The sequence below is a fragment of the Podarcis erhardii genome (genome assembly GCF_964252035.2).
Source record: "Podarcis erhardii genome assembly, chromosome: 7".
Lineage (NCBI taxonomy): Eukaryota > Metazoa > Chordata > Lepidosauria > Squamata > Lacertidae > Podarcis > Podarcis erhardii.
Window position 1 is genome coordinate 38166475 of NC_138511.1, and position 16363 is coordinate 38182837.

The 16363-nt window shown below is 42.5% G+C and overlaps 1 protein-coding gene across 2 annotated transcripts in view; it reads right to left on the bottom strand.

Moving 5' to 3' along the window:
• CDH13 (cadherin 13) overlaps nt 1-16363 on the bottom strand; it is a 684692-nt gene that overhangs the window by 214450 nt on the left and 453879 nt on the right. The window lies entirely within an intron of this gene.

Genomic DNA, 16363 nt, shown 5'->3' on the forward strand with positions numbered 1-16363 from the left:
CATGTTTTCCTTCCCCAATCAATGGGAGAAAATGTGCCTCTCTCATCCATTACTGTGCTGGCTAACAAAGAAAAGCTCTTTGCATCTTCCTCACTGTTCAAAATGGGAGGAGGAGTGTACAGGTAAACTAATGAAATGTGGGAATGCTTGGTGTAGGAGAGGCTGACCCAGTGAAAACAGAACTGAGAAGGAAGAATAAGCAGTCTTCCACATACGGCAGATTTTTAAGGGGACATCTGCTGAGATGTTTTGTGGGCATGGTGATGCCTTTCTTAAGGCATTTGCTTCCACCATCCTTCCTTTTGGAACCTCCTTTTGTAATGTTACCCAGGTACCTGTACACTACAAATGTGAGGTGAGATATTTTTACCCATAAGAAAATATGCAGAGCCTGTTGGATCAGGCTAATGGCCCACCTAGTCAAGCACCCTGTTCTCACAGTAGCCAACCAGATGCCCCAAACCACTGCCCCCTTCTGTGGTTTTCAACAACTTGTATTCAGAAACATGCCGCAGCAATTCAGAAGCCTACAAGAAACCTACCAGGAAGTTTGTTGACAGTATTGGTTTGTAGATAATATTCAGAGATACATAGTGCCCCATTTAGCTCCTGACAGACATTTGCCAGACAATTTGCCTAATTAAAAAAAAAACCAAACAAACTACCAGAATCTCTGCTAGAGCTTAAAAAAATCAAATTATTAAAAATGTTGAAACTGTCTACTATATGGGGGGAGATCATAAAGCTTCAAAGCTTCAAAAGCAAATGAATGATTATTATTATTAATTCCCCTGATATGTTATGCTTTTTGAAATTTCAGACCAGCATTCACAAGTGTTGTTTGACACTCAGATCTTCTACTGACACAAATCAGCATAAAGGCAGCCGATTTATAATGTATTTCTTAGAAATGCCTCATATAAAAAAGATGTGATAGATGCATTAAAAATCATTTAAACAAAAATCCTTAAAACAAAAAACTGCCTGATATAGATCAGTCAGACATCTCTTTTCATTCAGATCATATAAAAAATAAGAATAATCTGAAAGTTTTTGAATCATACAATTCTCGTGCATTTATGTCCCCAAAGATTTGTGTTTGACCCTTCAGATTTAGCAGACTGATGTGCAACTCAGTAATATGCTATGTTTATTCACAAACAAGTCCCACTGTGTCAACTGGTACTTGCTTTCAGATAAGTAGACATAGGATCAAAACATTATCTCATATCTCAATGGTAGAACATGTGTTTTACATACTGAAAGTCCCAGGTTTGACCCTGGAATCACCTGGTATGACTGGGAACCCCCCTCCTCTCGGTCTCAAATAATACAGTAGACAATACTGAGTTAGGTGGAACAAACATCTGACTCTATATAAGGCAGGTTCCTAAGTTCCTACACATCTGGTTGGAAATAGTGGGGTAGATGGACCTAGCCAACAGGACTCTTCTGATGTTCTTATGCTTACCCTAACTTTAGAGAACCTTTAGATGTGTTCACTTGTCTACCATGGACCTTGTCTACATCTCTAATGTGGAATCCTTGTACAAGGATTAGGCATGTTCAAATCTGTCAGGTGGTTAGTCAACTTTATTATTCACAGCGAAATGCCTTACAATATAAAATTTCCAAAGCAATATAGGAATTAAAGGAGAGCCATGTTATGGAAGGGCACAGAACAATTTTAAATAGCCATGTGGGCCATTCTTTAAGGGGTAACAAAGCATGGAATGAAGTTTATAATACATTATAATTCTTGATATGACTAGAACACAGCCTTTTTTTTAGCCTACAGCGCAACTTTATCTACCAAATGTGTTATACACAATTGCTGATCAGCTAGAAGTTTGATTACCACTTCCTGAGGCAGCTGATCTGATTACAACCAAGGAACAGGTGACAAAACCCTGCCCCCTGCCCAGAGCCCCAAATGCAAAGGACAGAACAACAAACAGTGCATAACATGTTCAATCTGATGAGAACTGAATGAACATTTCCGATCTACAGCTGAGATTCCAAGGTATCTCCCATCCAGATATTCTGAGGGCACACTAGAGAGCCACTATGGTGTAGTGGTTAGAGTGCTGAACTAGAACCTGTGAGACCAGGTTCCAATCTCCACTCAGCCATAAAGCTCACTGATGACTTTGAGCCAGCCACGGCCTCTCTCCGCCTAACCTACTTCACGGGGCTTCATTTTAGCATGGATTTATTCAGATAAACACATTTCTGTATGAAGTTTTGACCTTCTTTTGCAAGCCATTTCCCCTAATATCATGCACATTTGTATGCCATTTTCATTAATCTAGGCATTTTTATCCACACTTTCACCAGTATTTGGGGTTTTGCACACATTGTTTGATTAGAGAACTATAATGCAAAATTCAGACATGTGCAAATTTTGAAGTATGGCTGTTTCAATTTGCGTATTTTTTCAGAAAGTGTGAATTCAGTAAGTTCACCTTTAAATGCAAAGTGAATCATTTCACCCCTGCAGCATTCCTAGAAGGGATGCAGTATGAGTTTATGTGGGATACTGGATAGGTTTATTGGGCGTCACAGCTGCCCCATGTGAACTTAGCAGAGGTGTTTTTTTTTTGTCATTTTTTTCTATTTGGCATCCAACATGGCAAGGGGTTGTTGATGATTCAGGCCACTTATTTTACCTAGGCCCTTCAAATTTGCAGGGCAATTTTAATATCACTGGGGATTATTTATCCAGAGGCAATTATTCTATGTTTAGAAATGTAGCAATCTTTAAGATGGTTCAGGGCCAACTATATAATCACCAGAACTCTGATTGCATATTTCACTCTTTTACAGTATTGATCTTTTGAAGTGTGCATATTCAGTGATTGTGATGCTGCATGTGCTTATGTGTGTGAGAGAAATAAGATGGCCCTCACAGAGAATACCAGTATACATCACAGTATCTTTCTCCAAATAAATAAATAAAATCAAGATTAGAACTCTTTTGGTCCCGGTTAAACCACATTTCAAAAGGAGTGGAAATCAAAGAAGTAACTATGGAAAGGGACCAAATAAATCTATTCATTTCTGCCTTGAAGTTAATTGCATCAACCTCCAATGGAAACTTTGGAACTGAATGCTGTAGTTGAATAATCTTGGATCAGGGGACTATGAAGTGTCAATCTGCCTGTGACCTTGGAAAGCATCAGCCAGAGGTGACAGCACTGGGCTTTTGGAGGGACCCATTCCTCTGAATACAACTTTATATATTATTGGAGAGGGACAACAGCAAAGTGACAAAGGACATGCTTTGCATGAGGGAGGATCCAGATTCACTCTCTGGGCATAGCTGGCAGAGATCCTTGTCTGAAACCTTAGAGTGCTGCTGACAGTGTAACCAATATTGAGCTCAGTGGACCAATGGCCTCCCTTAGAACAAGGCAACTCCCTATGTTTCGAACAAGGGTAATCAATAGTTCAGTTTTAGAGCACATGTTTTGAATGCAGAAGGATGCAGTTTCCATTCCTGGCATCCCCCAGAAAATAAAATTCTAGAAGCTAGGTAAGGATAGCAATCCTTCTTGTCAGCATAGGCAGTACTAATTTGGATGCACAAATGGTCAGTATACGTAAAGCAGATTCTTAGGTTTCCTTTGGGATTCTGCTCCTGGAAAAAACAACAACTTGATGATTGCCATGTCCTTCCAAACCTTCCTTCTCAGTTTCTTACTGATGCCTTCAGCTTCCCTGTGGCACAACACTCTGGAATTCTAAGCACCTCTTTGGGGAGCAGAAACCATCATGTGATGCATTTTAGAAACATGAATTCAAAGCTCAAGGTCTGCTACTCTTCAGTGTCAATGCTTTCCCTTCTCCAATACTGGAGAAAATAATGGTCTTGTGAGAAGGCATGATGGAACAATGTCACAATCATTCACGAACAAATTAAGGGAGGATGGTTTGGCAGTCACGTATGAAGATTCTAAAGCAGCCTCCCTCAACCTGGCAGATTTTTTTTGACAACAGCTGGATTTGGATGGTGGGAGTTGTAGTTAAGTAACATCTGGAGAGGTTGGGGAAGGCTGATTTACATCTATGTGTTACTGCTGCTCAGAAAGGACTATTCCCTGTGAAGAATGGGGGACGCTTAGGAGAGCCTCTCACCACCCTTCCTTTCCCAACTGCTGCAAACGGAGTCTTATTCTACAGCAGTTGCTGCTGCCACCACCCCTTTTTGGTCACCTACATCACCAGAAACCGGGGGGGGGGGAGAGACTGGGAGTATAAGATTGTTAAATTCTGGGATCCTGGACCAGCATGCCTTGTGCCACCAGTCAATCCCTTGAAATTTATGCAGAGGAATAAACCAGCTCTTCAACCCTCCCTGAGAATAGGGCAAATTCATGGCTTTACCAAACATGATCTTAGACTTCCGGCTGGGTTTAAGCCTAGATATGCCTCTGCCCTTGTGCTGTCTGTTCTGCTAACAAACAAGATGAATTTTAACAGGGAGAAATGTAAAGTATTGCACTTGGGCAAAAAAAATATGAGAGGCACAAATACAAGATGGATGACACCTGGCTTGAGAGCAGTACATGTGAAAAGGATATAGGAGTCTTGGTTGACCACAAACTTGACATGAGCCAACAGTGTGACGCGGCAGCTAAAAAAGCCAATGCAATTCTGGGCTGCATCAATAGGAGTATAGCATCTAGATCAAGGGAAGTAATAGTGCCACTGTACTCTGCTCTGGTCAGACCTCACCTGGAGTACTGTGTCCAGTTCTGGGCACCACAGTTCAAGAAGGACACTGACAAACTGGAACGTGTCCAGAGGAGGGCAACCAAAATGGTCAAAGGCCTGGAAACGATGCCTTATGAGGAACGGCTAAGGGAGCTGGGCATGTTTAGCCTGGAGAAGAGGAGGTTAAGGGGTGATATGATAGCCATGTTCAAATATATAAAAGGATGTCACATAGAGGAGGGAGAAAGGTTGTTTTCTGCTGCTCCAGAGAAGCGGACACGGAGCAATGGTTCCAAACTACAAGAAAAAAGATTCCACCTAAACATTAGGAAGAACTTCCTGACAGTAAGAGCTGTTCGACAGTGGAATTTGCTGCCAAGGAGCGTGGTGGAGTCTCCTTCTTTGGAGGTCTTTAAGCAGAGGCTTGACAACCATATGTCAGGAGTGCTCTGATGGTGTTTCCTGCTTGGCAGGGGGTTGGACTCGATGGCCCTTGTGGTCTCTTCCAACTCTATGATTCTATGATTCTATGCTCTATTCCCATCACCTCTGATATAAATGTCTGGCTCAGCCTTGACTCTCAGCAAGGGAGCGATGACACAGAGATGTTTCATCCCAACCTTTTCCCATTTATGGTGTTACAAGGGGTACATTCTAACACAAAGTATCTTCATAAGCAGCCCTCTTCTGGCTGCTTGAGAGATGTGTGGATCATCTACTGAGCAGAGCCCACTAAATATGTCCCAATCCCTGGTATATCTATCTATCTGTCATCCAGCTAATCCACTAGTGTTTACTGGGAAACATAGGAACCTGCTTCCTACTGTGTCAGACCACTGATTCATCTAGCTGTTCTCCAGTGTTGCAAACAGGGATTTCCACAGCTTTGCCTGGAGGTACTAGGGATTGAATGGGGGACACTTTTGACATGAAAAGGTTGGCAGGGACAGCATGTCCCATTTTAACTCTTGAGGTGAAATGGGAAGTGCCACTTTGCCCTGCTGTGGTCGCTGCCACCATTTTGTTGCTTCTGAAACATGCCCTGTCACATCCACCACTGGTGGAGAAGCACCATCAATTGTGAACAAGATGGTGGCCATTTTGGGTGAGATCTCACCCAAATTGGCCACTATCTTGCCCCAAATCATCACCAATGTTAGCTGCACTTCCCCACTGGCAGAGGTGGTGGGACAGCTGGGGCACCCATGGGCATGCTGCCTTGGGGGGGGGGGGGGCTTCTGCCGCCTGAAGCAGCAGCCTCACCTGCCTACCAGCTCTGAAGGCTGAGCTCTATTACTGGACTACAGCCTCTCCCAGTTGTGGGAAAGAGGCCGTCGAGATTCTAAGAAGTCAGATCTAGTTACTTCCCAAATGAGCTCCTGCAACGGAGAGCTGGGTTCCAAACAAGAGAAAGAAGCCAGAGAAACTAGCACAATGTAAGCCTTTTGTGCTGCTGCTGCTGCTGCTGCTGCTGCTGCTGCTGCTGCCGCCACCATCATTCTTGCTTTGTCCTCAGCGGATCTTGGAGAGAACAGATACTGTCATGGAGAGGGTGATTTCCATGACAACTGTGAATGATGTAGCTGGCTAGCCAGCAAAAAGGGAGAGCTCTATAGCAATACAGGCTGAAGGCTCCAAGTGGTGTTTTTGTGAATGTATAGCACAAGTTTCAATTGCAACATCTGAAGATTTGGGAGCAAGAGAGGGTAATGCCAGCAGCAATGACCAAAACTAAAAAAAAAAAAAAGACCAAGCTCTTGTGAACATGAAAGCCCTAAGAAGCTCAGTGGGCTGTGCTCCCTTGAACTGAGGACATTGACAATAAAATTGGAGAAGAGCAACAAAGGATAAAGGTAGTAGTTGCAAAGTGAAGGCCAGGAGCTATGGAGAGACAACAAAGCAGGGTGGAACTATCAAATGCAGGTGGGATGGGGAAAACCTGTAAGCTGCAGATCAAAAAGGTGGGAAAGGAAGTGAACAGGAGAGCCTGGTTGCAGCTAAGGGTCAAACCATGTTACGTTAACCACAAAGCTCCAGCCTTAACACAATTTTTCTCCCAAAGAGCCAGGGTGTCCCTAAATCCAGACAGGAGCCCTAGCATTTGGTGTGTGGGTGTGTTGGGGTTACCCACTTTACCCACTTGCTTGAAGTCCAATCCACATCAGGTCTCCACTCATAAAGTTTGCTTGGCAAAATAGATGCCATCCACTTATTTTTTTTATTTTTTTATTTTTTGTTTCTTGGCAGTGGAAATCTGGATCAGACACACAATTAAGAGTTCAAGGGTTGTATCCTCTCTAAATTCCACATTAGCATCCAAATCCAGTGATATATGTTTTTAAAGAAAAACCAACCAACCAAAAACCCTGCACAGAAGGGTGCAATTGTGTTACTAATGTCACATGTAGTCTGACCCCAAGGTAAAGAGTGGGGCAGCAAGAAAACTCAGTGAAATTACATACAAACACATGCTAACAACCTTTTCTGTGACTGGTATTTAGAGCCATTGTGCAAGGATCGAGAGTAGCCACCCCAACCAACTGTTCCTAGTTTTGCCCTACTAGTTCCATCAGCCCCAGCCAGCATGTTGCAGTTCAGCACATTTGGTGGACACCAGACTGGAGAAGACTGATATACAGAGCTGCAAAACCTGGGAGTTCTGAAGTCACTAGGAATAACCATGCACACCTGTTAAAAATAGAGCTGTCAGCAAAGTTCATCCAAGCCAAGCTCAGAAATGAACTACACGTTTTATTTGGAAACTTGCAAACTTTTTGAGTTCATAGCTCCCTTGACCAACTACCTTCCTTCTCTGGCACCCCTGTGGGGTTCAGGAGCCCAGTTATGTCACCCCTTGTCTGAACCGATTCTTTGTACCTCAATCCTATTGCTAGATGGCATCAAGTTTTCCAGCAAATCTGGAAAAATAAACAGTCAAAACCACAGAATTTAACCAGCTCCACTTTGCACAAACCTCAGCAATCATTAATATGCTCCCACACACTTACCCAAACACAAAAAGGGGGTGGGCTCCACAAAACATTTTTCTTCAATAAAAAGCTACCCTGAAAATGTCAGAGTATTTAAAAACCTTGAATAAACAAAAGGGAACAAATTGGATGTGGCTTAATGGAATAACTAATAGCACACTAGTAGTTGGCTGGGGGGGGGGGGGAGCACATACAAAAAACAACAACCCACATTGTAAAGTGAGCTTAAAAAAACAGAAAGAAAGCTAACACGTCCCCATCCCTTGTGAATCATAATTCACAAACCTTTTTCAGAAACAAACAATAGAATTAGAATATAAACTACCCAATTATTTAGAACTGGCATTCGTATCCACCTGCTTTATTTATTTAGTGGGGGAAAGGCTATTGAGCTCCTGGAGACACATTTTCATCATCCAGTGTAATAAGAAAAACCATCTCCTTTGTCATAAAAACCTTGATGAAACAAATTACTGTTGCAGGGGAGGGGTAGAGGGGAGGGAAAAGGATATTAAAAGTTTCTAAACGGTGCTGCTGGTGGAATCGTACAAATGCTACATCACATCTGGCATGGATAGCTATGGAAAATACAGTGGTGGGGGCAGGTCTGGCCAAAAGAGTAAAGGTAAGTTCACAGATATTTTACAGCCTACCCAGTCTCCATTAGTAAATCTTCACGCACTTTGTTGATTGTTCTTGCTGACACCCTTGTCCTACACCAGGTATTCTCTCAAAGGCAGCCTTCTGGAGGCCGTGGGACGTGGGTGGAACAATGGATGAGTTTTATAGACAATAGGCTACATTGCAGCTAGGCATGTCAGATAATTTTTTTCATGAATAGAAACAGGAGTGGAAAATGATGATCACTTATTCGTTCCATATCTGGGACAGAAATTGATACAGTGTGGATATGATTGGTATTCACTGTCATTGCTTTCAGTTTGCTTTCAGTCTCTCTCTCTCTCTCTCTCTCTCTCTCTCTCTCTCTCACACACACACACACACACACACACACACACTTGCACTGTGTTCCTTTTACAAGTAAGTAAGCCATTAAATTGCTTGCAGTTTCTGAACAGGCTGCAAAATCTGTCAGAAAGTGGTTCAGACTTACTACTCCATTGTCAGGATAGACCTCCTGGTTCCCTCTCTCCCTCCTCTGCTGTCCACAATCTGAACAAGTTTGTTGGATGCTGATCTGACACCCTTACACGCTCTCTTACCTATTTGATGTCCTTACAGGGTTCTCAGCATTTTATCACACTAGGATGTTAATCTGCCCTTTGGACATATGAAATTGCTTAATGTCAACAACAGGGAATTTTTTAATAAGTTTCAAGTTTTTGACACTATGTACAAGAGTTTCCTCTTTTTCAATAAACAAAAGTGTTGGGAAGGGTTGTCGCTCAGTGTTGGAGCATGCAGGAAGTCCTGGGTCCAATTCCCAGCAGCATCTCCAGGTATGGGTGGGAATTTCCCCAGAGAGAAATCATGGAGAGCAGCTGCCAATCAGTGCAGGCAATGCTGCTCTAGATGGACCAATAGTCAGACTCGATTCCTATGTTCCTATGATGAACTAATTTTGTTATCAGGGCTTATTAATGAAGGAAGATCACTTAGTCAGCAAAAAATGATGACTGCTATTTTCCTTTAAGACCATAAACACAGGGAATCTTGCTCAGCTTTACTCAGCTGTAAAACATCTTTTGAAGTGATAGAGAGAAATTATTTGGAAACAGCATGAAATGAAACATCCATTTTCAGTCCTGTGGTTTTCTCAAATGAACTTCAGATACAATTAGGGACCTGATCCTACATACTGGGAAGAAGGAAAAAACACGCTCACCAACCTTCAGCTACTTTCAATCAGACCCCAAGCAATGTACCTACTTCAAACCTACATTTTGCAAAAAGAAAAGCTGAGTGCACTACACTAATAGTTTAAGAGCTAGGTCACCTCCTCACCATTCATTTAAAGAACATTAAAAGTATCTAAAGCCCCCCCCCCCCCGCCCGCAAGGAATCCTGGAAACTGGTTTTGTTTAGGGTTCTTAAGAGTTGAACTAAGGGTGAACTACAATTTCCAGGATTTTTCAGGGGGAGCCATGCGCTTGAAATGTGCCTGAAAAGCATGGTGTGGGCATGACCCTAGACAATCAGAGAAGTATGATACCTGAGGCCAGATATTTCAGACAGTGATAAACCTATATGACCTTTATACTTGTCCCCTACTCTGCAAAGTGAAGCACTCTCCATCCTCTCCATTGCAATACATTGAAATAACTTGAAGATTTTAGTGCTGTTTATTCGTTTCAATGCTGAGTCCCACACAGATTCCCACCTGCATTGTGAAAGGCAGTCCAATAGATTTAGGAGCCATCAAGGCTTCTCAGTAGTAAAAGCAAGGAATGAAATGTCACTCAGCTTTAGACTTTGATGATAATTTGGATATTGGTGAACTTTGTCTGTTTATAAATCCCTGAAAGACAGACATACTAAATTCCATTAACAACTTGGCAGTTTGAGGTTTCCTTTCAGCCCCGGGGTGGAGGGAGGGAGGGGGTAGGAAGCAAAACATTCATGCATGCTGGAATTAAGTCCACAAATCCCATTTGGCGTTAACAAGTTTTTGTTCGGAGATTTCCACAGGAATCATTTGCAAAGAGAGAAGTTGTGACTCATGCAAGGGGGGTTGTGTGTGTGCTAGCAGGGGGGCGTATAAGCTTGTTTCCATCAAGGAAAATAAAAAAGTACCCTCCCTGTTTCTTAGAAGAATATAAACAAATATTCTCCCCACTTTTGTGCTTCTGCCATATCATTTAGATACATCAAAAAGACCCTAGAGGTTTGCTAAAGCAATGAACTAATATTTAAATTTATGCAGAAACCCCCACCCCCACAGCATATGTGAAGAGAAGCCTCGGTGTGAGCACTGTTGCATGTTACGCAGGAGTGCAGAAGGAAATAAATGAAAGTCTTCTGTTTCTGTGTAAAGAACAAAGGTGAAACTTGGGCAAATATCCATTGAGGTGAAAACAGCGGTAGAAACTAACAGCTTTGCCTGACTACACACACACATACATCAAAGGCGTCTATCTATATAGAGGTGGATATGGAAATGCCTGCCATATCTCTCGTGTTAGAAGATTAAACTTTATCCCTCCTAGAAAGCCTGAGCAAATCAACATCTATAATTTATCTTCTACAAAGGGGTTTCCTCACGAAACGATCACAGCCAATCAGGGATCACACATAGGCAGTATGCTGTCTTCACACTCTCACACAGCCAAGCTAGATTTGGCCATGTGATGAGATTATAAACTCAAATCCAATAGAAGTCATTAACCATCACCCTCACTCACTCTTAGAAATGTCACCTAGCTAGCCAGAGGAGTAGGGATTGCTTCCAGTCCTTGCTCTAAGTGGGTGAGCATCTCCCCATTTTGCAGGCCTGCCAACAACTGCTGAAACTGGGAGTGTGTTTCTTTGGAAGATGAAATTTGCTCAGCCCCTACATATTGTGGACCACATAATGCTTTGCAATTAATTCATGACTGCTACTTTCAAAGCCTGCACAGCGTACATTCAAAGTGTCATTAAGGACTTCATTAAAATGTAGCTGTAATGAGCATGATTTGTCACTTCTTTTGAGATGCTTTCCAATTATTTTCCATGCGACTGATTCCCAAAAGAAAACCGGAGTTATTAAATAGAGCTCTTTGTTTTTGGGGATGGGCTTCCAGAAAATGTCTTTTGAAAACTGAGTCTATGAGAACACCCACGCGACCTGGTTTGGCCCAAGCATCATGAACCAATGGAAACCAAAATTGCCTGAAGGGGACAAAAGCATGGTGGGAGTCAACTATCAAACTCATTCAGAATACAGTTCTTATATAATTAAGAGCTAAGTGTAGTATTAGGCTTAGATAAGCATCCACAACCATCTTTACTGGTGACTCTGAAGTAAACTTCAATGGCCCACTGAACAAAATCTGTTTAGCTATCACCCCTACACACACAGACAGACAGACAGACAGACAGACACACACACACACACACACACACACACACACAAAAACACACTACAGAAAGTGTTCAGATAAGTAAACAGTGGTGCCCATAAGTACAATTGTTGTAGATGTCTATTTATTCTGTTTCAGTTGCGGTTAGCCTGTTTTCTTCAGAATTTCCAAATACCTGAGGTTGATTTCAGGTGGCCATAAATGGCTAAAGTGATGATGGAACAAAGCTCTATATAGCACAGTGGTATATAGTCCATGGGTAGGCAAACTAAGGACTGGGGGCCGGATCTGGCTCAATCACCTTCTAAATCCGGCCCACTGACGGTCCGGGAATCAGCGTATTTTTACATGAGTAGAATATGTGCTTTTATTTAAAATGCATCTCTGGGTTATTTGTGGGGCACAGGAATTCATTCATCCCCCCCCAAAAAAAAAATAGTCCAGCCCCCCACAAGGTCTGAGGGACAGTGGACCAGCCTCTCGCTGAAAATGTTTGCTGACCCCGATATAGTCCTTCTCAGCCCATGTACCATATGCCCTTCGGGGTGGGTGGGTGCACATGCCACGAGGAGACAGGAGCAGAGGCAAAAATGGATGGAACAACAAATGGAAATGCTGCATTTCTACAGTAGGTGACTTTCTACACCCACACCCTCTCTGTCTTCTAGCAAGTAAAGCAAAAACACCATCAGAGTTCAAGGACACATTCTAGACAGGCCAAAAACACTCAAGGAGGGTGTGAAGCAGGGCTGGTGAGAAATGTGGCCTCTTAGACAGAGTGTGTGCAAGTAGGGAGGAGGTGCATCCTAGAGATAGTGCTGAGGGCCACATTCAGTCCCAGGACCTGAGGTTTCCCACCGTTGGCTGAAAATCAGAGCACTTTTAAGCCAAGAACAGCAGAGGGGAAAAGTGAAGTGAAGTAATAAACCCTGGAGATCTAAAGAGTTCACCAAACCAAAAGACCATTAAATACAACAACCACCTAGCTGCACCACCTCCATTTGGAGTCAACAGTATACAGATTAATGCTATAACTCAGTATAATGTATTCATATGAGGTGTCCATATGATGATGAACAGGTAAATAATGGGCCTTTGTGACACAGAGGATGCTTTGCATGGGGAAGGTCCCAGGTTCAATTTTTGGCATCTTAAAAGCTTCTCAGTTAACATGGTGGGGATGTGTAATCTCTGCCTGAGCTACTGCCAGTCAGGGCAAGCCAGACAATATGCTTGGCATGCAATGTTAGGACAGTATTAACTGAGTATATAAATCAAAAGATGAAAAATGAATGGCTTCTATGTTCACTCTCAAGAATTCCAACAAACTTAGGGCTCACCACTTCTTTCCCCCATTTTATAAGCTAAGCAGTCGAACTATTCTAAAACCATAATGTCTCTCCCCAATTTTGTAATCTCACATTCCCGTTTTTGCTCCCCACCCTGTGTATTGGTATCAGCAAGATCTCACCTTTAGGAGTTTCTCAATATCACTCCTAGGTTTCTCCCTTCTCCTTCCAGCTGGAGAAATAGGTTACAAGAAGATGTTTTAATCATTCTAAACCATTCTTTTTGAAAGGAATTAGCACTTCAAAGCAATGAAAAGCCAGTGGAAGAAATAAAAGAGATCCATTTGTATGGAGTCTGAAAGTTCACATACAATGCGTTTGCGACTAAAAAAGTGGACCATCTGTAGGTCTGTTGGGTTTTTGTTTTTTTAAAAAAACTGTGTTAAAAGGAAGATACAAAGAAATAGGAAAAGCTGCTAAATAATAGTGCCTAAAATTCAATTAAAGCAAGAGTTAAAGGAGCATTTAAAATTGGAGTGTTCTACAGATTGGTCATTGGTATATTTCTTTAAAATGTGCTTTCCCATTCAAAAGGAGTCAGTTGCAATTGTTAGCTATGAGCTCAAGCCTGATTATTCCAAAGCTAATGGACAATGCTGTCTCATTGACCCCTACCTTCCTGTGCCAAGAATCTATTTTAGAAATGTATTCGCAGCCTCTCAAAGTAGTGGGGGGTGGCTAACATTCTCAAAGCTGGGCAATCCTCTGAGGTCTGTGTGCCGGGGTGGTCACATTTGCCACTGCACTTGCCACATATATCTGCAGAAACCACTCATACATGCTCCCCATGCATGCACCACCCATTAACTCACATGACCACTACATAGTGTATATGTAGACAAGCAGAACAGGTCCTTTCTCTCCCACCCCAATCAGGGACACACTATACTCACCCCCAGCATAGTGCTAAGCTGAGAGGAGAGAATGAAAGCTCTTGCCTCCATGTACGCTTCTAAAAATAGAATAAGGTCTTTTGAATGCTGCTGGATTACAACTCCCATTGTTCCATTTCTCATTCTACAACATCTGGACAGTGACAGGTTGCCTACCCTTAATATGAAATTAATGACAAGTAGAGGGGCACATCTAAGTGACAACTGCCTAATAAAAGTAAGTCCAGTTGTATTGAATAAGACAAGGTACTCCTTAGTCATTCAACAAAGACCTGTACAGTATATTTAGTACATAAGAGCCTACTAGATCAGGGCAATGGCCCACCTAGTCCAGCATCCTCTTCTCACAGCGGCCAATCAGATGCCTGTGGAAACATGCAAACAGGACCCAAACACAAGAGCACTCTGCCCTCCTGCAGTTTCCAGCAACTGGTATTCAGAAGCATTACTGCCTCCAACTATGAAGCAGTGGTGAAGCTTCATGCTCTGGCACCGGCGGGGCTGGTGCATGTCCTGGGGGCAGGGCAGGGCGGGGGGCAGCCACAATGGCACCCTGCGGGGATCACACTGCCGGGGGGCAGTGTGCTCCCCCCACACTCCTCTTCCTCTGCCAGTGTCATGGAGGCAGAGTACAGCCATCATGACTAGTAGCCACTGATAGCTTTCTCCTCTGTGAATTTGTCTACTTCTCTTTTAAAGGTATTCAAGTTAATTGAATCCTGTGGGAGTGAGTTCCATAGTTTAAGTATGTGCTGCATATTCAGCAATGCATATTCGGGCTTCATTGGATGTTCATATAAGAGGGGAGAAATGTGCTTACAGTGGTACCTCGGGTTAAGAACTTAATTCATTCTGGAGATCCGTTCTTAACCTGAAACTGTTCTTAACCTGAGACACCACTTTAGCTAATGGGGCCTCCTGCTGCCACCACGCCACAGCCACACAATTTCTAATCTTATCCTGAAGCAAAGTTCTTAACCCGAGATACTACTTCTGGGTTAGTGGAGTATGTAACCTGAAGCATCTGTAACCTGAGGTACAACTGTATCTGCTTTCTCTTTGCCATGCACAATTTTATAAGCCTCTCTCATGGAATGTCACCTCTTACGCGCATTTTCTCTCAAGTAAAGTCTTAAACGCTGCTACATTGTGATCCAATAATCAAAGCACTGCTTCTGTTTCCAAAATTGAAAATATTACTTTCAGCGGGGGTATATGACGCCAATGATTTAATTTCCCTTTGAACGGTAATTTTGTTTCAGAGCTCCTCCATGAAACACAACAAGCAAAGTAGCGATACCTGGACAATTACAATCCAGGCATTAAATAATTCTACTCCATAAAACACACTCACTCATAACTCTCCCAATATGAGCTCCGCAAAGGGCTTGTTAACAGACATCTCTAGGAAAAGAGTTCCACATCATTGGGACTTTTTTATGTAACTTTAATGTTCAGGGATGAAGCCAGTGAAATATATTTGGTTATGCTTACGTTCCACGTATCATACTCCTGAAGAATTATTGGTTAAGATGAAAAGCCAGGTGTAATATATAGTGGGTACTTGAAATTCTATTTCTGATTTGGGCAAGTACCATTTAATTAATGAAAATTATGTTGACTAATAAAATAATAATAAATTAATCCTTTGCTTGTCTACATCCACATTTGAGTCTCACCATACTACACAGATTTGATAGCCTGGTTGTAGGCTTTCTGGAGGCAACTGGCTGTCCACTGTCAGAAACAGGACACAAGATTCATTTATATTTTCAGATGAAAGTGGAATAAAGTGTAACTTTGAGCTTTATCCAAAACAGGTAAGTCAGATCAATTTTCTTTATCACCTCTTAAATTTTTCCCAGCAGCAGCCAAACAGTCCCAGATCTACCTTTGCAGGATTCAGGATCAATAGGTTGGGTGAAAAGTGAAAAGCAAGGTTCTTCAGGCAGTGAATGCCAAACCCCTGTGACTGCATTCACACACTACAATTGTGGGGCCATGGGATGCATGGGACCCTGCCCACACTGTCTAGAAATCTATTAGACTGGAGATACCAACAAGACAACAACAACAAAACCAAGAGTAGTTAACATGGTCCCTTCAGATGTTGTTGGGTTCCAACTTCTATCAGTCCCACTCAACATGGTCAGTCATCAAGGATGATGGAGTTTCTTAAGGGTACAAGAGTTGTTAGGAGACTACCTATTCCCCTCCCAGAGCTACAATTCTCTGTCCAGTATTCTGTTCTCATAGTGCCCAGCCAGACCCCTATGAGAAGCCTACAAGCAGGTTGTGAGCACAATGGCACCCTCCCTATAATAGTTCTCTTCACATAATTTTGGATTCCACCCTTGTGTTGCTTGATCTCCCTTTCCCATCCCTGCAATGCA